We start from the raw sequence: 23,285 nt of genomic DNA, 5'->3' as shown, positions 1-23,285 counted from the left end.
TTGCAGCAATATTGAGAACATCATGAGATTGCACCGACAATTGATAAACACCAAACCCTTTATTGGTATTGAATAAATTAGAGAAATTTTATTAGATGATTTCGGCAGGGATCGAATCGGCGGCCTTCTGCGTGTTAAGCAGATGTGATAACTATTACACCACGAAACCTACAAAAATAAAACGCATTTGCAGCAATATTGAGGACATCGATGTAAGATTCATCATGAGATTGCTCCGACAATCAATAAACCACCAAAACCCTTCATTCGTTTTGATAAATATAGAGGATTCATTAGATGATTCTGGCCGGGATCGAACAGGCGGCCTTCTGCGTGTTAAGCAGATGTGATAACCACTACACAACGAAACCTAGAAAAACAAAACGCATTTGTAGTACGCATCGCTAATATTTAATAAAAGCTCAGAATAAACGTTGAAGACTTCGATGTATGAATCATCGTGAGATTGCACCGATAGTCAATATACCATTAAAAGCCTTTATTGGATTTGAATAAATATAGAGGATTTTATTATATGATTCCGGCCGGGATTGAACCGGCGGCCATCTGCGTGTAAAGCAGATGTGACAACCACTACACCACGGAACCTACAAAAACAAAACCCATTTGCAGCAATATTGAGGACATCGATGTAAGATTCATCATGAGATTGCAACGACAATCAATAAACCACAAAGACCCTTCATTCTTTTTGATAAATATAGAGGATTTCATTAAATGTTTCCGGCCGGGATCGAACCGGCGGCCTTCTGCGTGTTAAGCAGATGTGATACCCACTACACAACGAAACCTACAAAAACAAAACGCATTTGCAGCAGGCATCGCCAATATTTAATAAAAGCTTAGAATAAATATTGAAGACTTCGATATATGATTCATCGTGAGATTGCACCGACAGTCAATAAACCACCAAAAATCTTTATTGGATTTGAACTAATATAGAGGATTTCATTATATGATTCCGGCCGGCATCGAACCAGCGGCCTTTTGCGTGTGAAGCAGATGTGATAACCGCTACACCACGTAACCCACAAAAATAAGTCATATTTGCAGCAATATTGAGGACATTATGAGATTGCACCGACAATCAATAAACCACCAAAACCCTTTATTCGTTTTGATAAATATAGAGGACTTTATTAGATGATTCCGGCTGGGATCGAACCGGCGGCCTACACCATGGAACCTACAAAAATAAATCTCATTTACAGCAATATTGAGAACATCACTGTAAGATTCATCATAAGATTGCACCGACAATCAATAAACCACCAAAACCCTTATTCGTTCTGATAAATATAGAGGATTTTATTAGATGATTCGGCTGGGATCGAGCCGGCAGCCTTCTGCGTGTTAAGCAGATGTGATAACCACTACACCACGGAACCTACAAAAATAAAACGCATTTGCAGCACGCATCGCCAATATTTAATAAAAGCTTAGAATAAACATTGAAGACTTCGATGTATGATTCATCGTGAGATTGCACCGACAGTCAATAAACCACCAAAAGCCTTTATTGGATTTGAATAAGTATAGAGGATTTCATTATATGATTCCGGCCGGGATCGAATCGGCGGCCTTCTGCGTGTTAAGCAGATGTGATAACCACTACACCACGCAACCTACAAAAATAAGACGCATTTGCAGCAATATTGAGGACATCGATGTAAGATTCATCATGAGATTGCGCCGATAATCAATAAATCACCAAAACTTCATTAGATGATTCCGGCTGGGATCGAACCGTCGGCCTTCTGCGTGTAAAGCAGATGTGATAACAACCACACCACGGAACCTACAAAAACAAAACGCATTTGCAGCACGCATCGCCAATATTTATAAAGGCTTAGAATAAATATTAAAGACTTCGATGTATGATTCATCGTACGTATGCTGCACCGACAGTCAATAAACCACCAAAAATCTTCATTGGTTTTGAATTAATATAAAGGATTTCATTACATGATTCCGGCCGGGATTGAACCGGCGGCCTTCTGCGTGTAAAGCAGATGTGATAACCACTACACCACGGAACCTACAAAAATAAAACCCATTTGCAGCAATATTGAAGACATCATGAGATTGCACCGACAATCAATAAACACCAAAACCCTTTATTGGTTTTGAATAAATGTAGAGGATTTCATTAGATGATTCCGGCCGGGATCGAACCGGCGGCCTTCTGCGTGTAAATCAGATGTGATAACCACTACACCACAAAACCTACAAAAACAAAACGCATTTGCAGCAGGCATCGCCAATATTTAATAAAAGCTTAGAATAAATATTGAAGACTTCGATATATGATTCATCGTGAGATTGCACCGACAGTCAATAAACCACCAAAAGCCTTCATTGGATTTGAATAATTATAGAGGATTTCATTAGATGATTCCGGCCGGGATCAAACCGGCGGCCACTACACCACGTGATTTGATAACCACTACACCACGGAACCTACAAAAATAAATCGCATTTGCAGCAATATTGAAGACATCATGAGATTGCACCGGCAATCAATACCCACCAAACCCTTCATTCGTTTTGATAAATTTAGAGGATTTTTACTATATGATTGCGGCCGGGATCGAACCGGCGGCCTTCTGCGTGTGAAGCAGATGTGACAACCACTACACCACGGAATCTACAAAAATAAAACGCACTTGCAGCACGTATCGCCAATATTAATAAAAGCTTAGAATAAATATTGAAGACTTCGATGTATGATTCATCGTACGTATGCTGCACCGATAGTCAATAAACCACCAAAAGCCTTTATTGGATTTGAATAAATATAGAGGATTTCATTAGATGATTCCGGCCGGGATCGAACCGGCGGCCTTACTGCGTGTCAAGCAGATGCGATAAAAATAAAACGCATTAGCAGCAATATTGAGGACATCGATGTAAGATTCTCATGAGATTGCACCGACACCGATTTCATTAGATGATTCCGGCCGGGATCAAACCTGCGGCCTTCTGCGTGTAAAGCAGATGTGATAACCACTACACCACGGAACCTACAAAAATAAAACCCATTTGCAGCAATATTGAGAACATCATGAGATTGCACCGACAATCAATAAACACCAAAACCCTTTATTGGTATTGAATAAATGTAGAGGATTTTATTAGATGATTCCGGCCGGGATCAAACCGGCGGCCTTCTGCGTGTTAAGCAGATGTGATAACCACTACACCACGGAACCTACAAAAATAACTCCCATTTGCAGCAATATTGAGGACATCGATGTAAGATTCATCATGAGATTGCACCGACAATCAATAAACCACCAAAACCCTTCATTCGTTTTGATAAATATAAAGGATTTCATTAGATGATTCTGGCCGGGATCGAACCGGCGGCCTTCTGCGTGTTAAGCATATGTGATAACCACTACACAACGGAACCTACAAAACAAAACGCATTTGCAGCAGGCATCGCCAATTTTACTAAAAGCTTAGAAAAAATTTGAAGACTTCGATATATGATTCATCGTGAGATTGCACCGACAGTCAATAAACCACCAAAAGCCTTCATTGGATTTGAATAAATATAGAGAATTTTATTAGATGATTCCGGCAGGGATCGAATCGGCGGCCTTCTGCGTGTTAAGCAGATGTGATAACTACTATACCACGAAACCTACAAAATAAAACGCATTTGCATCAATATTGAGGACATCGATGTAAGATTCATCATGAAATTGCTCCGACAATCAATAAACCACCAAACCCTCATTCGTTTTGATAAATATAGAGGATTTCATTAGATGATTCTGGCCGGGATCGAACCGGCGGCCTTCTGCGTGTAAATCAGATGTGATAACCACTACACCACGAAACCTACAAAAATAAAACGCATTTGCAGCACGCATCGCCAATATTCAATAAAGGTTTAGAATAAATATTAAACTTCGGTGTAAGATTCATCATGAGATTGCATCGACAGTCAATAAACCACCAAAAATCTTTATTGGTTTTGAACTAATATAGAGGATTTCATTATATGATTCCGGCCGGGATCGAACCAGCGGCCTTCTGCGTGTGAAGCAGATGTGATAACCGCTGCACCACGGAACCCAAAAAATAAGTCCTATTTGCAGCATATTGAGGACATCGATGTAAGATTCATCATGAGATTGCACCGACAATCAAAAAACCACCAAAACCTTTATTCGTTTTGATAAATATAGAGGATTTCATTAGATGATTCCGGCCGGGATCAAACCGGCGGCCACTACCCACGTGATTTGATAACCACTACACCACGGAACCTACAAAAATAAATCGAATTTGCAGCAATATTGAAGACATCATGAGATTGCACCGGCAATCAATAACCCACCAAAACCCTTCATTCGTTTTGATAAATTTAGAGGATTTTACTATATGATTGCGGCCGGGATCGAACCGGCGGCCTTCTGCGTGTGAAGCAGATGTGACAACCACTACACCACGGAATCTACAAAAATAAAACGCACTTGCAGCACGTATCGCCAATATTTAATAAAAGCTTAGAATAAATATTGAAGACTTCGATGTATGATTCATCGTACGTATGCTGCACCGATAGTCAATAAACCACCAAAAGCCTTTATTGGATTTGAATAAATATAGAGGATTCATTAGATGATTCCGGCCGGGATCGAACCGGCGGCCTACTGCGTGTCAAGCAGATGCGATAAAAATAAAACGCATTAGCAGCAATACTGAGGACATCGATGTAAGATTCATCATGAGATTGCACCGACACCGACTTCATTAGATGATTCCGGCCGGGATCAAACCTGCGGCCTTCTGCGTGTAAAGCAGATGTGATAACCACTACACCACGGAACCTACAAAAATAAAACCCATTTGCAGCATATTGAGAACATCATGAGATTGCACCGACAATCAATAAACACCAAAACCCTTTATTGGTATTAAATAAATGTAGAGGATTTTATTAGATGATTCCGGCCGGGATCAAACCGGCGGCCTTCTGCGTGTTAAGCAGATGTGATAACCACTACACCACGGAACCTACAAAAATAAATCCCATTTGCAGCAATATTGAGGACATCGATGTAAGATTCATCATGAGATTGCACCGACAATCAATAAACCACCAAAACCCTTCATTCGTTTTGATAAATATAGAGGATTTCATTAGATGATTCTGGCCGGGATCGAACCGGCGGCCTTCTGCGTGTTAAGCATATGTGATAACCACTACACAACGGAACCTACAAAAACAAAACGCATTTGCAGCAGGCATCGCCAATATTTACTAAAAGCTTAGAAAAAATATTGAAGACTTCGATATATGATTCATCGTGAGATTGCACCGACAGTCAATAAACCACCAAAAGCCTTCATTGGATTTGAATAAATATAGAGAATTTTATTAGATGATTCCGGCAGGGATCGAATCGGCGGCCTTCTGCGTGTTAAGCAGATGTGATAACCACTACACCACGGAAACTAAAAAAACAAAACGCATTTGCAGCACGCATCGCCAATATTTAGTAAAGGCTTAGAATTAATATTAAAGACTTCGGTGTATGATTCATCGTGAGATTGCACCGACAGTCAATAAACCACCAAAAATCTTCATTGGTTTTGAACTAATATAGAGGATTTCATTATATGATTCCGGCCGGGATTGAACCGGCGGCCTTCTGCGTGTAAAGCAGATGTGATAACCACTACACCACGGAACCTACAAAAATAAAACGCATTTGCAGCAGGCATCGCTAATATTTAATAAGAGCTTAGAATAAAATATTGAAGACTTTGATGTATGATTCATCGTACGTATGTTGCACCGACAGTCAATAAACCACCAAAAGCCTTTATTGGATTTGAATAAATATAGAGGATTTTATTAGATGATTCCGGCCGGGATCGAACCGGCGGCCTCCTGCGTGTTAAGCAGATGTGATAAAAATAGAACGCATTTGCAGCAATATTGAGGACATCGATGTAAGATTCATCATGAGATTGCACCGACAATCAATAAACCACCAAAACACTTTATTCGTTTTGATAAATATAGAGGACTTCATTAGATGATTCCGGCCGGGATCAAACCTGCGGCCTTCTGCGTGTAAAGCAGATGTGATAACCACTACACCACGGAACCTACAAAAATAAAACGCATTTGCAGCACGCATCGCCAATCTACATATATAAAAGAGGATCGCTTTATGTTGTAACAATTATAACTCACGAACGGCTGAACCGATTTAGATGAAAATTGGCAGGGAGGTAGTTTAGAGCCAGGAGAAGGACATGAAATACTTTTTATCCCGTTTTTCATTCTAATTCAGAAATAATTATTTATAAACTATCCATGTAGTTTATTCAATCTATGATACTATCAATGATTTCATCCATGACATTTACAATCGATTGTCAACTGTCATTCGGTGTTTCTGTTTTGATACAAATATGCATTTATTATTATTATGAATTAATATGCATTTTTTAATCACTACTATTTGAAAATTATTACGTGAATAATATAAATTTTTTAATCACCACGGAAAATTAATACGAAGTGGCAAATAAATTAATTCTTAATAATAGCAAACGAAGCCAGATGGACGATGGGGAAATTTATTTCTTGAAAATGGGAATGTAATTATTTATATACTTAGGTATTTATGTATATTTGTTTATACGTATTTAAATAAAGTATTTGAGGTGTTAATATTATATATATCAGCAATAAGTATAATCATCAACAAATTAATAAAAAAATATTTTGAAATATAGTTTCTTAACATAACCTCAAAATTTGTAATAAAAATGTAAATAGTTATATATTAATTGTTGTTAATTTATAATTTCTTTATACATATCTTATACAATTTTTCAGGTGTTTACAACTAATTGGCATATATATTATCAGCAAATGTGCTTTGATTGGACAATAAAGAGTTGAAATTACTTGGCTGCCTTTTGTTAAATATAGTGATAGAATATTAGTTCTTGGTTCTCATATATTATAACCCAGCTATAAACCTCACGGAGCCCCAGACCTTTCCAACGAATGCAAAATCGTCGAATTCGGTTCGTGCATTCTGGAGTTATATCGTCAGAAAGAAAAACCCGACTTATTTTTATGTAATAGATATATATATAACAGTCATGTTAATTACTCCACTTATAACTCAAGAAGGCTGAACCGATTTAACTGAAAATTGGCTTTGGTAAAGTTGGTAGTTCAGAGCCAGGCGAAGGACATAGGATACTTTTTATCCCGTTCAACTTGGAATAACAAAACGTAAATGACAGCTATGTAATCACGTATGGATAACAATTTGATATTTGTAGGGAATCAATAATATAATTATTTATTTTAAATAAATAATTAACAATTATAATATAATGATAGTGCCATTGCTCATTCGTATAAACAGTGAAGCGAACTATAAAACTCAGTATGGTTGACAAATCATATTTTTCTCAAACCACGATGCTCTGAAAGAACTCATTTGTATAATTATATACTCATTGGTATTTATAAAACATTTTCTAGATTATATTATTTATTTATTTATGTTATTTAAATTCAGAACCTAAATTTGGAATCGATCAAAGGTACATTTTGTCGAATGACTTATTCCCAGTTATAATGTCTCGAATTTATCGAAGAATGGATAGTAATATACAAAGATCTACGACCAAAGTGTCAAAAACCAGTAAAGCTAAGCATTGTTTAACAACACTATTTGAAAGTAAAGGGAAAAAGATGTATAACCAGCTATAACCTTGATTCTTATGACTTTGGTATTGGGAGATAAATGGTAATCTTTGAAAATCCATAATAGAAGTATTTTCTTCCGTTGGTAGTTTTTTAGCAATTAGTTAAAAATGTAATTATTTTGTAAAATACTTTTGAAATTAAAATATGACATTAGACCTGTTTGCCATCTGGCCATTCCAAGTAACCCCGTTATAGGATAAAAAGGTCTAAATAAAATTTTTAAAGACAGCAAAAAAACAAAATGATGATGTAGCTGGTAGTTTTACTGAACGTAGTCAGATAATTGTTCGTTTGAAATGTGTCATTTGTTGTGATATAATTGGTTTGATTTTCATAATAAAATTTATATTTGCTTAAAGTCAAATTGGACATTTGTGCCTTGCCCTGTTCTACATATATACTTTTTATTAAATTTACTTTAATTCGTCGAATGTTACTTGAAACTTTTCAAAAAGCAGGTCAAAGAAAAGATACCTAATTCATTTTCTATCTCTTCTCGCAGAAATTTGAAAACTTTATATAAGCTCAATAGTATTATTTACAATTATACACAAAATCCAGAATCCAAAAAAAATTTTGAAAAATTCGAAACACAATCAATAATCGATTAAATGGAATTTGTAATGACTATATAAGTCGAAAGACCAAAAAAGACTTGGAATGGATTATGCCATGTTTTCTATAGAAAGTGTATAAAACTTTCAGTTTGGATGTATTAATAAAATATAGACAAACTAATGGGGTTTATTGTTTCTATAATACCTCATTGTATATAGCATTCAAACAACACATCCTTACACAAAAAGTATTATTTTTTTTTTGATTCTCTAGAAATTGTTTATAAAATACCTTACTTAGCAAAACAACGTTTGCCGGGTCAGCTAGTATTTAATAAAAGCTTAGAATAAATATTGAAGACTTCGATGTATGATTCATCGTGAGATTGCACCGGCAGTCAATAAACCACCAAAAGCCTTCATTGGATTTGAATAAATATAGAGGATTTCATTAGATGATTCCGGCCGGGATCGAACCGGCGGCCTTCTGCGTGTAAAGCAGATGTGATAACAACCACACCACGGAACCTACAAAAACAAAACGCATTTGCAGCAGACATCGCCAATATTAAATAAAAGCTTAGAATAAATATTGAAGACTTCGATATATGATTCATCGTGAGATTGCACCGACAGTCAATAAACCACCAAAAGCCTTCATAGGATTTGAATGAATATAGAGAATTTCATTAGATGATTCCGGCCGGGATCGAATCGGCGGCCTTTTGCGTGTTAAGCAGATGTGATAACTACTACACCACGAAACCTACAAAAATAAAACGCATTTGCAGCAATATTGAGGACATCGATGTACGATTCATCATGAGATTGCACCGACAATCAATAACCACCAAAACCCTTCATTCGTTTTGATAAATATACAGGATTTCATTAGATGATTCTGGCCGGGATCGAACCGGCGGCCTTCTGCGTGTTAAGCAGATGTGATAACCACTACACAACGAAACCTACAAAAACAAAACGCATTTGCAGCAGGCATCGCCAATATTTAATAAAAGCTCAGAAAAAATATTGAAGACTTTGATGTATGATTCATCGCGAGATTGCACCGACAGTCAATAAACCACCAAAAGTCTTTATTGGATTTGAATAAATATAGAGGATTTCATTATATGATTCCGGCCGGGATCGAACCGGCGGCCTACACCATGGAACCTACAAAAATAAATCTCATTTGCAGCAATATTGAGAACATCACTGTAAGATTCATCATAAGATTGCTCCGACAATCAATAAACCACCAAGACCCTTTATTCGTTCTGATAAATATAGAGGATTTCATTAGATGATTCCGGCTGGGATCGAGTCGGCAGCCTTCTGCGTGTTAAGCAAATGTGATAACCACTACACCACGGAACCTACAAAAATAAAACGCATTTGCAGCACGTATCGCCAATATTTAATAAAAGCTTAGAATAAACATTGAAGACTTCGATGTATGATTCATCGTGAGATTGCACCGACAGTCAACAAACCACCAAAAGCCTTATTGGATTTGAATAAGTATAGAGGATTTCATTATATGATGCCGGCCGGGATCGAACCGGGCGCCTTCTGCGTGTAAAGCAGATGCGATAACCACTACGCCACGGAACCTACAAAATAAAACCCATTTGCAGCAATATTGAGGACATCATGAGATTGCACCGACAATCAATAAACCACCAAAACCCTTTATTGGTTTTGAATATATGTAGAGGATTTTATTAGATGATACCGGCCGGGATCAAACCGGCGGCCTTGGAACCTACAAAAATATATCTCATTTGCAGCAATATTGATGACATCACTGTAAGATTCATCAGGAGATTACACCGACAATCAATAAACCAACAAAACCCTTTATTTGTTTTCAATAAATGTACGAGGTGTGTTCAAAAAGTACCCGGAATTACTAATAATTAAATTTCGCGGGTCTGGAGTGTCTGATTGTCAAAATTTTTTTTTTATTGTGTTGGTATACATGCCCCTAAAGTATGATGAAATTTTCAGCTATATTCACTGTTTACTTTGTCTGTGGTAGTCGCTAAGGTTCGACGTGTTTTTCTGAGCTCGGCGATTTTTACAATGGAAGAATTGAAAAAGTCAAAGAATTTGTATTAAATTTTGCGTAAAAAATGAAATAAAGTGTTACAAAGTGCAAAAATTCACCAGATATGGCTCCGTGTGACTTTTTCCTATTCCCAAAGTTGAAGAGACCCATGAAAGGACGGCGGTTTTCCTCGATTGAAGAAAATCGCCGAGAGTGCTCAAGGACATATCAAAAAGTGAATATCAAGGGTGCTTCGAAAATTGGAAAAAACGCTGGCATAAGTGTATTATATCTGGGGGGGACTACTTTGAAGGGGACCACATTAATGTAGACGAATAAATAAATATTTTTTTGAAAAAACGAAAATTACGAAAACTTTTTGAACAGACCTCGTAGAGGATTTCATGAGATGATTCCGGCCGGGATCGAACCGGCGGCGTTCTGCGTGTAAAGCAGATGTGATAACCACTACACCACGGAACCTACAAAAATATAACGCATTTGTAGCACGCATCGCTAATATTTAATAAAAGCTCAGAAAAAATATTGAAGACTTTGATGTATGATTCATCGTGAGATTGCACCGACAGTCAATAAACTACCAAAAGCCTTTATTGGATTTGAATAAATATAAAGGATTTCATTATATGATTCCGGCCGGGATCGAACAGGCGGCCTACACCATGGAACCTACAAAAATAAACCTCATTTGCAGCAATACTGAGAACATCACTGTAAGATTCATCATGAGATTGCACCGACAATCAATAAACCACCAAAACCCTTTATTCGTTGTGAATAAATGTAGAGGATTTCATTAGATGATTCCGGCCGGCATAGAACCGGCGGCCTTCTGCGTGTAAAGCAGATGTGATAACCACTACACCACGGAACCTACAAAATAAAACCCATTAGCAGCAATATTGAAGACATCATGAGATTGCACCGACAATCAATAAACACCAAAACCCTTTATTGGTTTGAATAAATGTAGAGGCTTTCATTTGATGATTTCGGCCGGGATCGAACCGGCGGCCTTCTGCGTGTAAATCAGATGTGATAACCACTACACCACAAACCTACAAAAAAAAACGCATTTGCAGCAGGCATCGCCAATATTAATAAAAGCTTAGAATAAATATTGAAGACTTCGATATATGATTCATCGTGAGATTGCACCGACAGTCAATAAACCACCAAAAGCCTTCATTGGATTTGAATAAAAATAGAGGATTTCATTAGATGATTCCGGCCGGGATCGAACCGCGGCCTTCTGCGTGTAAATCAGATGTGATAACCACTACACCACAAAACCTACAAAAATAAAACGCATTTGCAGCACGCATCGCCAATATTCAATAAAGGCTTAGAATAAATATTAAACTTCGGTGTAAGATTCATCGTGAGATTTGCACCGACAGTCAATAAACCACCAAAAATCTTTATTGGTTTTGAACTAATATAGAGGATTTCATTATATGATTCCGGCGGGATCAAACCAGCGGCCTTCTGCGTGTGAAGCAGATGTGATAACCGCTACACCACGGAACCCACAAAAATAAGTCCTATTTGCAGCAATATTGAGGACATTATGAGATGCACCGACAATCAATAAACCACCAAAAACCCTTTATTCGTTTTGATAAAAATAGAGGACTTCATTAGATGATTCCGGCTGGATCGAACCGCGGCCTTCTGCGTGTGAAGCAGATGTGATAAGCAATACACCACGGAACCTACAAAAACAAAACGCATTTGCAGCACGCATCGCCAATATTTAATAAAGGCTTAGAATAAATATTAAAGACTTTGTGCATAATTCATCGTGAGATTGCACCGACAGTCAATAAACCACCAAAAACCTTCATTGGTTTTGAACTAATATAGAGGATTTCATTATATGATTCCGGCCGGATCCAACCGGCGGCCTTCTGCGTGTGAAGCAGATGTGATAACCAATACTCTACCGAACCTACAAAAATAAAACGCATTTGTAGCACGCATCGCCAATATTTAATAAAAGCTCAGAATAAATATTGAAGACTTCGATGTATGATTCATCGTGAGATTGCACCGACAGTCAATAAACCACCAAAAACTTTTATTGGTTTTGAACTAATATAGAGGATTTCATATATGATTCGGCCGGGATCGAACTGCGGGGCCTTCTGCGTGTAAAGCAGATGTGATAACCACTACACCACGGAACCTACAAAATAAAAACGGATTGTAGCACGCATCGCCAATATTTAATAAAAGCTTAGAATAAATATTGAAGACTTCGATGTATGATTCATCGTGAGATTGCACCGACAGTCAATAAACCACCAAAAGCCTTTATTGGATTTGAATAAATATAGAGGATTTCATTATATGATTCCGGCCGGAATCGAACCGGCGGCCTACACCATGGAACCTACAAAAATAAATCTCATTTACAGCAATATTGAGAACATCAATGTAAGATTCATCATAAGATTGCACCGACAATCAATAAACCACCAAAACCCTTTATTCGTTCTGATAAATATAGAGGATTTTATTAGATGATTCCGGCTGGGATCGAGCCGGCAGCCTTCTGCGTGTTAAGCAGATGTGATAACCACTACACCACGGAAACTACAAAAATAAAACGCATTTGCAGCACGCATCGCCAATATTTAATAAAAGCTTAGAATAAACATTGAAGACTTCGATGTATGATTTATCGTGAGATTGCACCGACAGTCAATAAACCAGCAAAAGCCTTTATTGGATTTGAATAAGTATAGAGGATTTCATTATATGATTCCGGCCGGGATCGAATCGGCGGCCTTCTGCGTGTTAAGCAGATGTGATAACTACTACACCACGCAACCTACAAAAATAAGACGCATTTGCAGCAATATTGAGGACATCGATGTAAGATTCATCATGAGATTGCGCCGACAATTAATAAATCACCAAAACTCATTAGATGATTCCCGCTGGGATCGAACCGTCGGCCTTCTGCGTGTAAAGCAGATGTGATAACAACCACACAACGGAACCTACAAAAACAAACGCATTTGCAGCACGCATCGCCAATATTAATAAAGGCTTAGAATAAATATTAAAGACTTCGATGTATGATTCATCGTACGTATGCTGCACCGGCAGTCAATAAACCACCAAAAGCCTTTATTGGATTTGAATAAGTATAGAGGATTTCATTATATGATTCCGGCCGGGATCGAACCGGCCGCCTTCTGCATGTAAAGCAGATGCGATAACCACTACACTACGGAACATACAAAAATAAAACGCATTCGCAGCAGGCATCGCTAATATTTAAAAAAAGCTTTGAATAAATATTGAAGACTTCGATGTATGATTCATCGTACGTATGCTGCACCGACAGTCAATAAACCACCAAAAGCCTTTATTGGATTTGAATAAGTATAGAGGATTTCATTATATGATTCCGGCGGGATCGAACCAGCCGCCTTCTGCGTGTAAAGCAGATGCGATAATCACTACACCACGGAACCTACAAAAATAAAACCCATTTGCAGCAATATTGAGGACATCATGAGATTGCACCGACAATCAATAAACCACCAAAACTCTTTATTGGTTTTGAATATATGTAGAGGATTTTATTAGATGATACCGGCCGGGATCAAACCGGCGGCCTTGGAACCTACAAAAATAAATCTCATTTTCAGCAATATTGATGACATCACTGTAAGATTCATCATGAGATTGCACCGACAATCAATAAACCACCAAAACCCTTTATTTGTTTTGAATAAATGTAGAGGATATCATAAGATGATTCCGGCCGGGATCGAACCGGCGGCCTTCTGCGTGTAAAGCAGATGTGATAACCACTACACCACGGAACCTACAAAAATAAAACGCATTTGTAGCACGCATCGCTAATATTTAATAAAAGCTCAGAAAAAATATTGAATACTTTGATGTGTGATTCATCGTGAGATTGCACCGACAGTCAATAAACTACCAAAAGCCTTTATTGGATTTGAATAAATATAGAAGATTTCATTATATGATTCCGGCCGGGATCGAACAGGCGGCCTACACCATGGCACCTACAAAAATAAATCTCATTTTCAGCAATATTGATGACATCACTGTAAGATTCATCATGAGATTGCACCGACAATCAATAAACCACCAAAACCCTTTATTTGTTTTGAATAAATGTAGAGGATATCATTAGATGAATCCGGCCGCGATCAAACCGGCGGCCTTCTGCGTGTAAAGCAGGTGTGATAACCACTACACCACGGAACCTACAAAAATAAAACGCATTTGCAGCACGCATCGCCAATATTTAATAAAATCTTAGAATAAATATTGAAGACTTCGATGTATGATTCATCGTGAGATTGCACCGACAGTCAATAAACCACCAAAAATCTTCGTTGGTTTTGAATTAATATAGAGGATTTCATTATATGATTCCGGCCGGGATCGAACCGGCGGCCTTCTGCGTGTATAGCAGATGTGATAACCGCTACACCACGGAACCTACAAAAATAAAACCCATTTGCAGCAATATTGAGGACATCATGAGATTGCACCGACAATCAATAAACACCAAAACCCTTTATTGGTTTTGAATAAATGTAGAGGATTTCATTAGACGATTCCGGCCGGGATCGAACCGGCGGCCTTCTGCGTGTTGAGCAGATGTGATAACCACTACACCACGGAACCTACAAAAATAATTCCCATTTGCAGCAATATTGAGGACATCGATGTAAGTTTCATCATGAGATTGCACCGACAATCAATAAACCACCAAAACCCTTCATTCGTTTTGATAAATATAGAGGATTTCATTAGGTGATTCCGGCCGGGATCGAACCGGCGACCTTCTGCGTGTTAAGCAGATGTGTTAACCACTACACCACGGAAACTAAAAAAAGAAAACGCATTTGCAGCACGCATCGCCAATATTTAATAAAGGCTTAGAATAAATATTAAGGACTTTGGTGTATGATTCATCGTGAGATTGCACCGACAGTCAATAAACCACCAAAAATCTTCATTGGTTTTAAACTAATATAGAGGATTTCATTATATGATTCCGGCCGGGATTGAACCGGCGGCCTTCTGCGTGTAAAGCAGATGTGATAACCACTACACCACGGAACCTACAAAAATAAAACGCATTTGCAGCACGCATCGCCAATATTTAATAAAGGCTTAGAATAAATATTAAAGACTTCGGCGTATGATTCATCGTGAGATTGCACCGACAGTCAATAAACCACCAAAAATCTTCATTGGTTTTGAACTAATATAGAGGATTTCATTATATGATTCCGGCCGGGATCGAACCGGCGGCCTTCTGCGTGTTAAGCAGATGTGATAACCACTACCCCACGGAACATACAAAAATAAAACGCATTTGCAGCAGGCATCGCTAATATTTAATAAAAGCTTAGAATAAAATATTGAAGACTTTGATGTATGATTCATCGTACGTATGTTGCACCGACAGTCAATAAACCATCAAAAGCCTTTATTGGATTTGAATAAACATAGAGGATTTCATTAGATGATTCCGGCCGGGATCGAACCGGCGGCCTCCTGCGTGTTAAGCAGATGTGATAAAAATAGAACGCATTTGCAGCAATATTGAGGACATCGATGTAAGATTCATCATGAGATTGCACCGACAATCAATAAACCACCAAAACACTTTATTCGTTTTGATAAATATAGAGGACTTCATTAGATGATTCCGGCCGGGATCAAACCTGCGGCCTTCTGCGTGTAAAGCAAATGTGATAACCACTACTCCACGGAACCTACAAAAATAAAACGCATTTGCAGAACGCATCGCCAATATTTAGTAAAAGCTTAGAATAAATATTGAAAACTTCGATGTATGATTCATCGTGAGATTGCACCGACAGTCAATAAACCACCAAAAGCCTTCATTGGATTTGAATAAATATAGAGGACTTCATTAGATGATTCCGGACGGGATCGAACCGGCGGCTTTTTGCGTGTAAAGCAGATGTGATAACCACTACGCCACGGAACCTACAAAAATAAAACCCATTTGCAGCAATATTGAGGACATCATGAGATTGCACCGAAAATCAATAAACCACCAAAACCCTTTATTGGTTTTGAATATATGTAGAGGATTTCATTAGATGATTCCGGCCGGGATCGAACCGGCGGCCTTGGAACCTACAAAAATAAATCTCATTTGCAGCAATATTGAGGACATTACTGTAAGATTCATCATGAGATTGCACCGACAATCAATAAACCACCAAAACCCTTTATTCGTTTTGATAAATATAGAGGATTTCATTAGATGATTCCGGCCGAGATCGAACCGGTGACCTTCTGCGTGTAAAGCAGATGTGATAACCACTACACCACGAAACCTACGAAAATAAAACGCATCTGTAGCACTCATCGCCAATATTTAATAAAAGCTTGGAATAAATATTGAAGACTTCGATGTATGATTCGTCGTGAGATTGCACCGACAGTCAATATACCACCAAAACCCTTTACTGGTTTTGAATAAACGTAGAGGATTTCATTAGATGATTCCGACCGGGATCGAATCGACGGCCTTCTGCGTGTTTAGCAGATGTGATAACCACTACACCACGGAACCTACAAAAATATAACGCATTTGTAGCACGCATCGCTAATATTTAATAAAAGCTCAGAAAAAATATTGAAGACTTTGATGTATGATTCATCGTGAGATTGCACCGACAGTCAATAAACTACCAAAAGCCTTTATTGGATTTGAATAAATATAAAGGATTTCATTATATGATTCCGGCCGGGATCGAACAGGCGGCCTACACCATGAAACCTACAAAAATAAATCTCATTTGCAGCAATACTGAGAACATCACTGTAAGATTCATCATGAGATTGCACCGACAATCAATAAACCACCAAAACCCTTTATTCGTTGTGAATAAATGTAGAGGATTTCATTAGATGATTCCGGCCGGCATCGAACCGGCGGCCTTCTGCGTGTAAAGCAGATGTGATAACCACTACACCACGGAACCTACAAAAATAAAACCCATTAGCAGCAATATTGAAGACATCATGAGATTGCACCGACAATCAATAAACACCAAAACCCTTTATTGGTTTTGAATAAATGTAGAGGCTTTCATTTGATGATTTCGGCCGGGATCGAACCGGCGGCCTTCTGCGTGTAAATCAGATGTGATAACCACTACACCACAAAACCTACAAAAAAAAAACGCATTTGCAGCAGGCATCGCCAATATTTAATAAAAGCTTAGAATAAATATTGAAGACTTCGATATATGATTCATCGTGAGATTGCACCGACAGTCAATAAACCACCAAAAGCCTTCATTGGATTTGAATAAAAATAGAGGATTTCATTAAATGATTCCGGCCGGGATCGAACCGGCGGCCTTCTGCGTGTAAATCAGATGTGATAACCACTACACCACGAAACCTACAAAAATAAAACGCATTTGCAGCACGCATCGCCAATATTCAATAAAGGCTTAGAATAAATATTAAACTTCGGTGTAAGATTCATCGTGAGATTGCACCGACAGTCAATAAACCACCAAAAATCTTTATTGGTTTTGAACTAATATAGAGGATTTCATTATATGATTCCGGCGGGGATCAAACCAGCGGCCTTCTGCGTGTGAAGCAGATGCGATAACCGCTACACCACGGAACCCACAAAAATAAGTCCTATTTGCAGCAATATTGAGGACATTATGAGATTGCACCGACAATCAATAAACCACCAAAAACCCTTTATTCGTTTTGATAAAAATAGAGGACTTCATTAGATGATTCCGGCTGGGATCGAACCGGCGGCCTTCTGCGTGTGAAGCAGATGTGATAACAAATACACCACGGAACCTACAAAAACAAAACGCATTTGCAGCACGCATCGCCAATATTTAATAAAGGCTTAGAATAAATATTAAAGACTTTGGTGCATAATTCATCGTGAGATTGCACCGACAGTCAATAAACCACCAAAAACCTTCATTGGTTTTGAACTAATATAGAGGATTTCATTATATGATTCCGGCCGGGATCCAACCGGCGGCCTTCTGCGTGTGAAGCAGATGTGATAACCACTACATCACGGAACCTAAAAAATCAAAACGCATTTGCAGCACGCATCGCCAATATTTAATAAAGGCTTAGAATAAATATTAAAGACTTCGGTGCATGATTCATCGTGAGATTGCACCGACAGTCAATAAACCACCAAAAATCTTCATTGGTTTTGAACTAATATAGAGGAATTCATTATATGATTCCGGCCGGGATTGAACCGGCGGCTTTCTGCGTGTGAAGCAGATGTGATAACCGCTACACCACGGAACCTACAAAAATAAATCCTATTTGCAGCAATATTAAGGACATTATGAGATTGCACCGACAATCAATAAACCACCAAAACCCTTTATTCGTTTTGATAAATATAGAGGACTTCATTAGATGATTCCGGCTGGGATCGAACCGGCGGCCTTCTGCGTGTGAAGCAGATGTGATAACCAATACACCACGGAACCTACAAAAACAAAACGCATTTGCAGCACGCATCGCCAATATTTAATAAAGGCTTAGAATAAATATTAAAGACTTTGGTGCATAATTCATCGTGTGATTGCACCGACAGTCAATAAACCACCAAAAACCTTCATTGGTTTTGAACTAATATAGAGGATTTCATTATATGATTCCGGCCGGGATCCAACCGGCGGCCTTCTGCGTGTGAAGCAGATGTGATAACCAATACTCTACCGAACCTACAAAAATAAAACGCATTTGTAGCACGCATCGCCAATATTTAATAAAAGCTCAGTATAAATATTGAAGACTTCGATGTATGATTCATCGTGAGATTGCACCGACAGTCAATAAACCACCAAAAACTTTTATTGGTTTTGAACTAATATAGAGGATTTCATTATATGATTCCGGCCGGGATCGAACTGGCGGCCTTCTGCGTGTAAAGCAGATGTGATAACCACTACACCACGGAACCTACAAAAATACAACGGATTTGTAGCACGCATCGCCAATATTTAATAAAAGCTTAGAATAAATATTGAAGACTTCGATGTATGATTCATCGTGAGATTGCACCGACAGTCAATAAACCACCAAAAGCCTTTATTGGATTTGAATAAGTATAGAGGATTTCATTATATGATTCCGGCCGGGATCGAATCGGCGGCCTTCTGCGTGTTAAGCAGATGTGATAACTACTACACCACGCAACCTACAAAAATAAGACGCATTTGCAGCAATATTGAGGACATCGATGTAAGATTCATCATGAGATTGCGCCGACAATTAATAAATCACCAAAACTTCATTAGATGATTCCGGCTGGGATCGAACCGTCGGCCTTCTGCGTGTAAAGCAGATGTGATAACAACCACACCACGGAACCTACAAAAACAAAACGCATTTGCAGCACGCATCGCCAATATTTAATAAAGGCTTAGAATAAATATTAAAGACTTTGATGTATGATTCATCGTACGTATGCTGCACCGGCAGTCAATAAACCACCAAAACCCTTTATTGGATTTGAATAAGTATAGAGGATTTCATTATATGATTCCGGCCGGGATCGAACCGGCCGCCTTCTGCATGTAAAGCAGATGCGATAACCACTACACTACGGAACATACAAAAATAAAACGCATTTGCAGCAGGCATCGCTAATATTTAATAAAAGCTTTGAATAAATATTGAAGACTTCGATGTATGATTCATCGTACGTATGCTGCACCGACAGTCAATAAACCACCAAAAGCCTTTATTGGATTTGAATAAGTATAGACTCTATACTCTATACTATACTCTCCTCCTATCGAATTGGTACTTTTTAGTGCGCTCCATTTTGTGATAATATACTAAAATCCTGTGGTTGAGTATTTCAGTTGATCATCATCGCATAATCACACTTATTCACTTCACTTTTCACTTTTATTTCACTTTCACTCTGATCACACAAATTAGTTTTATTTATTAAACATATGGCTGGGCTGGAAGCACTGTCTTCCGCTAATGCGGGAAACCATATATGGAATTAACCGTGCATAAGTTACATGAGATTTAATTTATTTAAAATATGGCTGGGCTGAAGGCACTGTCATTTGTCAAAGACGAGAAACCACATATTTTTATTATTTTATATATTGATGTTCACTCTTCAACGTCCATCGATCGAATCAAAATATTTGTTGCTATTTGTTATAAAATACTTACTACTGTTTTGTTTAGTTCAAAATATTTGTTGCTTTTTGTATAATATAATATAATATTATTATAATACTTATAGGTATTTTATAACAAACAAGTCGCAACAAATATTTTGAACTAAACAAAACAGTAACTAGTATTTTATAACAAATAGCAACAAATATTTTATACTAAACAGAACAGTAACAAATGTTTTGTACTAAACACGACAGTGACTTATTTTATAATAAATATAGCAACAAATACTTTAAGCAACAAAATTTATTTCACAAAAATAAAATAAAAATATAAAATAAAAATGTTACAAATTATATTTCAAGTAATTTTTATTTTTGATTTAAATTCATTGAGTTTAGTTTTTTCAAAGCTCTCTCGTGCCTCTGCCTGGCGAACCGCAGCCACTCACTGGTTATTTTATCAAATTCACTTTTCGCCAAGCAGTATTTTGTCACAAATACACCTTTAAACAATTAAATCATAAATACACTACATTTCAATATACATACAATATATAAGCTGTTATACTTCATTTATTACCTTCGATTATGTCGATCATTTTGATGTTGTACATAGGCAAGTTCTGCTTGCGACCTAGCCATGATAATTTCAAATAATAAAAAATAAAAATTTCTGCAAATTAAAAAACATGCTTTGATTAAATGTAATTGAATTTTATTAAATAATTTCATATATTTTGTACCAGATCAATTTCAAACTTTTCTGATTTTTCTCCACCTAGGTTTTCTTCCAAGGCTTTGACATCTTCGACAGTCCTCAAAGGAAAATTTTTATCAAATATATTTGTTTTCTTTTGAGGAAAGATGTCTGTGTCGAAGCCTTGCCTAGATCGCTGATTCATAATGATCTATAATGATAAACCTTTTTAAGTTATGATCAACAGAGGCTAAAAAGAAATAAAAATGAGAAAATGTATATTGTATTGAAAATTATTATATCTTATCTTGAAGAGTGGAAAAGGCATCCACCATAAATTAAAAAAAAATTTTAAAGATTATTTCTGTCAAAAAATTGTTATAATTACAATCAACATATTTAATTTACTAACATGAGAATAAAACTTAGGTACTAAATTTTCTTTGGGAGCACGCTCCTGAACATGTTCTGCTCCCACAAAAACTTCAACAAGCTATGATAAAAATAATTACTATTAAATTTGAAAAATATTTATACTTAATGAAATCTAAAATCATTATCATTACTTTTGATTGGCCCAATCTCTCCAGTTTTTATTCTGGTGTTTATTCCACCTCTCAAAGAAAATTCCGGAAGAGAGCTTTTTCTGTAATAAAATTGTTATTACAATCAACATACTTAATATATATCTAAGCTTAAGTATTAAATTACCTTTGGCAGAACCAACATCTTCCTCAGCTATTTCTATATTTAGAAACGCCTCCATCTTCCTATTGCTTAGAGGAGCTATAATAAAAAACAATTACCATCAAATTTAAAAATTATTTATAGTTAAAAAGGCTAAATCATTATTATTACATTTTTTGTCATTGGCTCTATCTCTTCATTTTGTTCTCTAAGTCTCTTTTCTTCTCTCTCTTTCGGTGCTGCAATAAAAGCAATAAACATTTAATTTGCAAGATGGATAAATAAATAAGTATAATGTAATACAATCATTACTTTTCATAGCCTCAATTCTTGCTTCGAGGGCAAGCACCGAGTCACTCGTCTTCTTTCTGAAACCCCTCCCAAGCAGCTTTCATCCAAGTGGAGTAATCTGGCTCTATGCGCCTTATAATTTATCCTGTTGGATTTTTGCATGCTGTTGGCCACCAGCACTTTGTCTATGAATCATCGTCACCTAAAATTAAACAATTGCTTGGCATTTCAGTAAGACCAGATTTGCCAAAAATAACAACAAATTGTTTCGTTCTACAAATAAAGCAATGAAGCATATCAGTTTAATATTACAATATCGTGAATCACGAAATATATTATTAACTTACCCCAAGAGATCCATAGCGTTGTATTTAAAACTCAAAAATCACAACTATAAATAACACCAAAACTCACTAACGCTAACCTCAATAAGAACACTTTCGACCCCCAGGAAGAATAGAATCGCAAACTCATCAAAAGCTAAGAATTCCTCATACTTTTTCAATGGCATTCTTTTGTTCAAAAAGGTGTTCATCGAGCTCTATTCTCATCGTCATTTTTATTTGTTTGATTTACTCTAATTTACACCATAATTCTAATTTATTCTCAAGCTATTTGTAGAATTGGTCCATTTTCTCATCTATATATTTTTCTATTTTATCTACAAACAATGAAAATTTAATGCGATATGAAGAGAATTGTTAGGCAATATTTCTTATTTACCTGTTTCCTCATTTTCGATGAAACCGTCCGATCAACTTGTAATATTCGTAATGTATTTATCTCTGTATTTAGATGGAATCATATAGTTACAAAATTATTAAAATAAATACTCGATTATAGTTACCTCTTTTATTCATTGTTGGTATGTTTGAAAAGCTTTTTAAATATTGCTCTCATCAAATATTTCAACTATATTGTTGGAAACACTTTTCATCTTCGGACCACTCTATTTCAGTGTCGAACAATATTTACGTACTCGGTGGCGTCC

At 37.0% G+C, this 23,285-nt stretch overlaps 53 non-coding genes across 53 annotated transcripts; all 53 read right to left on the bottom strand.

Annotated features, from left to right (window-relative positions):
* Window positions 1–298: 298 nt before the first annotated feature.
* On the bottom strand, window positions 299–371 carry Trnav-aac. Its single transcript has one exon. It is a non-coding gene; the product is annotated as a tRNA-Val (tRNA).
* Window positions 372–536: 165 nt separating this feature from the next.
* On the bottom strand, window positions 537–609 carry Trnav-uac. Its single transcript has one exon. It is a non-coding gene; the product is annotated as a tRNA-Val (tRNA).
* Window positions 610–739: 130 nt separating this feature from the next.
* Window positions 740–812, bottom strand: Trnav-aac. Its single transcript has one exon. It is a non-coding gene; the product is annotated as a tRNA-Val (tRNA).
* Window positions 813–977: 165 nt separating this feature from the next.
* On the bottom strand, window positions 978–1,050 carry Trnav-cac. The gene has a single exon. It is a non-coding gene; the product is annotated as a tRNA-Val (tRNA).
* A 524-nt stretch (window positions 1,051–1,574) lies between these two features.
* Trnav-aac lies at window positions 1,575–1,647 on the bottom strand. Its single transcript has one exon. It is a non-coding gene; the product is annotated as a tRNA-Val (tRNA).
* A 340-nt stretch (window positions 1,648–1,987) lies between these two features.
* On the bottom strand, window positions 1,988–2,060 carry Trnav-uac. Its single transcript has one exon. It is a non-coding gene; the product is annotated as a tRNA-Val (tRNA).
* Window positions 2,061–2,175: 115 nt separating this feature from the next.
* Window positions 2,176–2,248, bottom strand: Trnav-uac. The gene has a single exon. It is a non-coding gene; the product is annotated as a tRNA-Val (tRNA).
* A 348-nt stretch (window positions 2,249–2,596) lies between these two features.
* Window positions 2,597–2,669, bottom strand: Trnav-cac. Its single transcript has one exon. It is a non-coding gene; the product is annotated as a tRNA-Val (tRNA).
* Window positions 2,670–2,972: 303 nt separating this feature from the next.
* Trnav-uac lies at window positions 2,973–3,045 on the bottom strand. The gene has a single exon. It is a non-coding gene; the product is annotated as a tRNA-Val (tRNA).
* Window positions 3,046–3,160: 115 nt separating this feature from the next.
* Window positions 3,161–3,233, bottom strand: Trnav-aac. The gene has a single exon. It is a non-coding gene; the product is annotated as a tRNA-Val (tRNA).
* A 130-nt stretch (window positions 3,234–3,363) lies between these two features.
* Trnav-aac lies at window positions 3,364–3,436 on the bottom strand. The gene has a single exon. It is a non-coding gene; the product is annotated as a tRNA-Val (tRNA).
* A 362-nt stretch (window positions 3,437–3,798) lies between these two features.
* On the bottom strand, window positions 3,799–3,871 carry Trnav-uac. Its single transcript has one exon. It is a non-coding gene; the product is annotated as a tRNA-Val (tRNA).
* A 163-nt stretch (window positions 3,872–4,034) lies between these two features.
* On the bottom strand, window positions 4,035–4,107 carry Trnav-cac. The gene has a single exon. It is a non-coding gene; the product is annotated as a tRNA-Val (tRNA).
* Window positions 4,108–4,417: 310 nt separating this feature from the next.
* Trnav-cac lies at window positions 4,418–4,490 on the bottom strand. Its single transcript has one exon. It is a non-coding gene; the product is annotated as a tRNA-Val (tRNA).
* A 303-nt stretch (window positions 4,491–4,793) lies between these two features.
* On the bottom strand, window positions 4,794–4,866 carry Trnav-uac. Its single transcript has one exon. It is a non-coding gene; the product is annotated as a tRNA-Val (tRNA).
* A 114-nt stretch (window positions 4,867–4,980) lies between these two features.
* Window positions 4,981–5,053, bottom strand: Trnav-aac. Its single transcript has one exon. It is a non-coding gene; the product is annotated as a tRNA-Val (tRNA).
* Window positions 5,054–5,183: 130 nt separating this feature from the next.
* On the bottom strand, window positions 5,184–5,256 carry Trnav-aac. Its single transcript has one exon. It is a non-coding gene; the product is annotated as a tRNA-Val (tRNA).
* Window positions 5,257–5,421: 165 nt separating this feature from the next.
* Trnav-aac lies at window positions 5,422–5,494 on the bottom strand. The gene has a single exon. It is a non-coding gene; the product is annotated as a tRNA-Val (tRNA).
* A 165-nt stretch (window positions 5,495–5,659) lies between these two features.
* Trnav-uac lies at window positions 5,660–5,732 on the bottom strand. Its single transcript has one exon. It is a non-coding gene; the product is annotated as a tRNA-Val (tRNA).
* Window positions 5,733–6,081: 349 nt separating this feature from the next.
* Window positions 6,082–6,154, bottom strand: Trnav-uac. The gene has a single exon. It is a non-coding gene; the product is annotated as a tRNA-Val (tRNA).
* Window positions 6,155–8,796: 2,642 nt separating this feature from the next.
* Window positions 8,797–8,869, bottom strand: Trnav-uac. Its single transcript has one exon. It is a non-coding gene; the product is annotated as a tRNA-Val (tRNA).
* A 367-nt stretch (window positions 8,870–9,236) lies between these two features.
* Window positions 9,237–9,309, bottom strand: Trnav-aac. The gene has a single exon. It is a non-coding gene; the product is annotated as a tRNA-Val (tRNA).
* Window positions 9,310–9,884: 575 nt separating this feature from the next.
* Window positions 9,885–9,957, bottom strand: Trnav-uac. Its single transcript has one exon. It is a non-coding gene; the product is annotated as a tRNA-Val (tRNA).
* Window positions 9,958–10,803: 846 nt separating this feature from the next.
* On the bottom strand, window positions 10,804–10,876 carry Trnav-uac. Its single transcript has one exon. It is a non-coding gene; the product is annotated as a tRNA-Val (tRNA).
* Window positions 10,877–11,215: 339 nt separating this feature from the next.
* Trnav-uac lies at window positions 11,216–11,288 on the bottom strand. The gene has a single exon. It is a non-coding gene; the product is annotated as a tRNA-Val (tRNA).
* A 113-nt stretch (window positions 11,289–11,401) lies between these two features.
* Window positions 11,402–11,473, bottom strand: Trnav-uac. The gene has a single exon. It is a non-coding gene; the product is annotated as a tRNA-Val (tRNA).
* A 163-nt stretch (window positions 11,474–11,636) lies between these two features.
* Trnav-uac lies at window positions 11,637–11,708 on the bottom strand. The gene has a single exon. It is a non-coding gene; the product is annotated as a tRNA-Val (tRNA).
* A 164-nt stretch (window positions 11,709–11,872) lies between these two features.
* Window positions 11,873–11,944, bottom strand: Trnav-cac. Its single transcript has one exon. It is a non-coding gene; the product is annotated as a tRNA-Val (tRNA).
* A 586-nt stretch (window positions 11,945–12,530) lies between these two features.
* On the bottom strand, window positions 12,531–12,603 carry Trnav-uac. The gene has a single exon. It is a non-coding gene; the product is annotated as a tRNA-Val (tRNA).
* Window positions 12,604–12,940: 337 nt separating this feature from the next.
* Window positions 12,941–13,013, bottom strand: Trnav-aac. The gene has a single exon. It is a non-coding gene; the product is annotated as a tRNA-Val (tRNA).
* Window positions 13,014–13,178: 165 nt separating this feature from the next.
* On the bottom strand, window positions 13,179–13,251 carry Trnav-aac. Its single transcript has one exon. It is a non-coding gene; the product is annotated as a tRNA-Val (tRNA).
* Window positions 13,252–13,589: 338 nt separating this feature from the next.
* Window positions 13,590–13,662, bottom strand: Trnav-uac. The gene has a single exon. It is a non-coding gene; the product is annotated as a tRNA-Val (tRNA).
* Window positions 13,663–14,186: 524 nt separating this feature from the next.
* Window positions 14,187–14,259, bottom strand: Trnav-uac. Its single transcript has one exon. It is a non-coding gene; the product is annotated as a tRNA-Val (tRNA).
* A 577-nt stretch (window positions 14,260–14,836) lies between these two features.
* Trnav-uac lies at window positions 14,837–14,909 on the bottom strand. Its single transcript has one exon. It is a non-coding gene; the product is annotated as a tRNA-Val (tRNA).
* Window positions 14,910–15,024: 115 nt separating this feature from the next.
* Trnav-aac lies at window positions 15,025–15,097 on the bottom strand. The gene has a single exon. It is a non-coding gene; the product is annotated as a tRNA-Val (tRNA).
* A 130-nt stretch (window positions 15,098–15,227) lies between these two features.
* Window positions 15,228–15,300, bottom strand: Trnav-aac. Its single transcript has one exon. It is a non-coding gene; the product is annotated as a tRNA-Val (tRNA).
* A 165-nt stretch (window positions 15,301–15,465) lies between these two features.
* On the bottom strand, window positions 15,466–15,538 carry Trnav-uac. The gene has a single exon. It is a non-coding gene; the product is annotated as a tRNA-Val (tRNA).
* A 165-nt stretch (window positions 15,539–15,703) lies between these two features.
* On the bottom strand, window positions 15,704–15,776 carry Trnav-aac. Its single transcript has one exon. It is a non-coding gene; the product is annotated as a tRNA-Val (tRNA).
* A 349-nt stretch (window positions 15,777–16,125) lies between these two features.
* Trnav-uac lies at window positions 16,126–16,198 on the bottom strand. Its single transcript has one exon. It is a non-coding gene; the product is annotated as a tRNA-Val (tRNA).
* Window positions 16,199–16,363: 165 nt separating this feature from the next.
* Trnav-uac lies at window positions 16,364–16,436 on the bottom strand. Its single transcript has one exon. It is a non-coding gene; the product is annotated as a tRNA-Val (tRNA).
* Window positions 16,437–16,719: 283 nt separating this feature from the next.
* On the bottom strand, window positions 16,720–16,792 carry Trnav-uac. Its single transcript has one exon. It is a non-coding gene; the product is annotated as a tRNA-Val (tRNA).
* A 165-nt stretch (window positions 16,793–16,957) lies between these two features.
* Trnav-aac lies at window positions 16,958–17,030 on the bottom strand. Its single transcript has one exon. It is a non-coding gene; the product is annotated as a tRNA-Val (tRNA).
* Window positions 17,031–17,369: 339 nt separating this feature from the next.
* Window positions 17,370–17,442, bottom strand: Trnav-uac. Its single transcript has one exon. It is a non-coding gene; the product is annotated as a tRNA-Val (tRNA).
* Window positions 17,443–17,557: 115 nt separating this feature from the next.
* Window positions 17,558–17,630, bottom strand: Trnav-uac. Its single transcript has one exon. It is a non-coding gene; the product is annotated as a tRNA-Val (tRNA).
* Window positions 17,631–17,795: 165 nt separating this feature from the next.
* On the bottom strand, window positions 17,796–17,868 carry Trnav-uac. The gene has a single exon. It is a non-coding gene; the product is annotated as a tRNA-Val (tRNA).
* Window positions 17,869–18,031: 163 nt separating this feature from the next.
* Window positions 18,032–18,104, bottom strand: Trnav-cac. Its single transcript has one exon. It is a non-coding gene; the product is annotated as a tRNA-Val (tRNA).
* Window positions 18,105–18,220: 116 nt separating this feature from the next.
* Window positions 18,221–18,293, bottom strand: Trnav-cac. Its single transcript has one exon. It is a non-coding gene; the product is annotated as a tRNA-Val (tRNA).
* A 165-nt stretch (window positions 18,294–18,458) lies between these two features.
* Trnav-cac lies at window positions 18,459–18,531 on the bottom strand. The gene has a single exon. It is a non-coding gene; the product is annotated as a tRNA-Val (tRNA).
* A 165-nt stretch (window positions 18,532–18,696) lies between these two features.
* Window positions 18,697–18,769, bottom strand: Trnav-cac. The gene has a single exon. It is a non-coding gene; the product is annotated as a tRNA-Val (tRNA).
* Window positions 18,770–18,884: 115 nt separating this feature from the next.
* Window positions 18,885–18,957, bottom strand: Trnav-cac. The gene has a single exon. It is a non-coding gene; the product is annotated as a tRNA-Val (tRNA).
* A 403-nt stretch (window positions 18,958–19,360) lies between these two features.
* Window positions 19,361–19,433, bottom strand: Trnav-uac. Its single transcript has one exon. It is a non-coding gene; the product is annotated as a tRNA-Val (tRNA).
* A 165-nt stretch (window positions 19,434–19,598) lies between these two features.
* Window positions 19,599–19,671, bottom strand: Trnav-aac. The gene has a single exon. It is a non-coding gene; the product is annotated as a tRNA-Val (tRNA).
* A 341-nt stretch (window positions 19,672–20,012) lies between these two features.
* Window positions 20,013–20,085, bottom strand: Trnav-uac. The gene has a single exon. It is a non-coding gene; the product is annotated as a tRNA-Val (tRNA).
* Window positions 20,086–23,285: the final 3,200 nt, after the last annotated feature.

The sequence above is a fragment of the Ctenocephalides felis genome, unplaced genomic scaffold (genome assembly GCF_003426905.1).
Source record: "Ctenocephalides felis isolate EL2017-DRISC unplaced genomic scaffold, ASM342690v1 CF-g0.4_SCAFFOLD_00845, whole genome shotgun sequence".
Lineage (NCBI taxonomy): Eukaryota > Metazoa > Arthropoda > Insecta > Siphonaptera > Pulicidae > Ctenocephalides > Ctenocephalides felis.
This window is presented reverse-complemented; position numbering and strand designations above follow the sequence as displayed.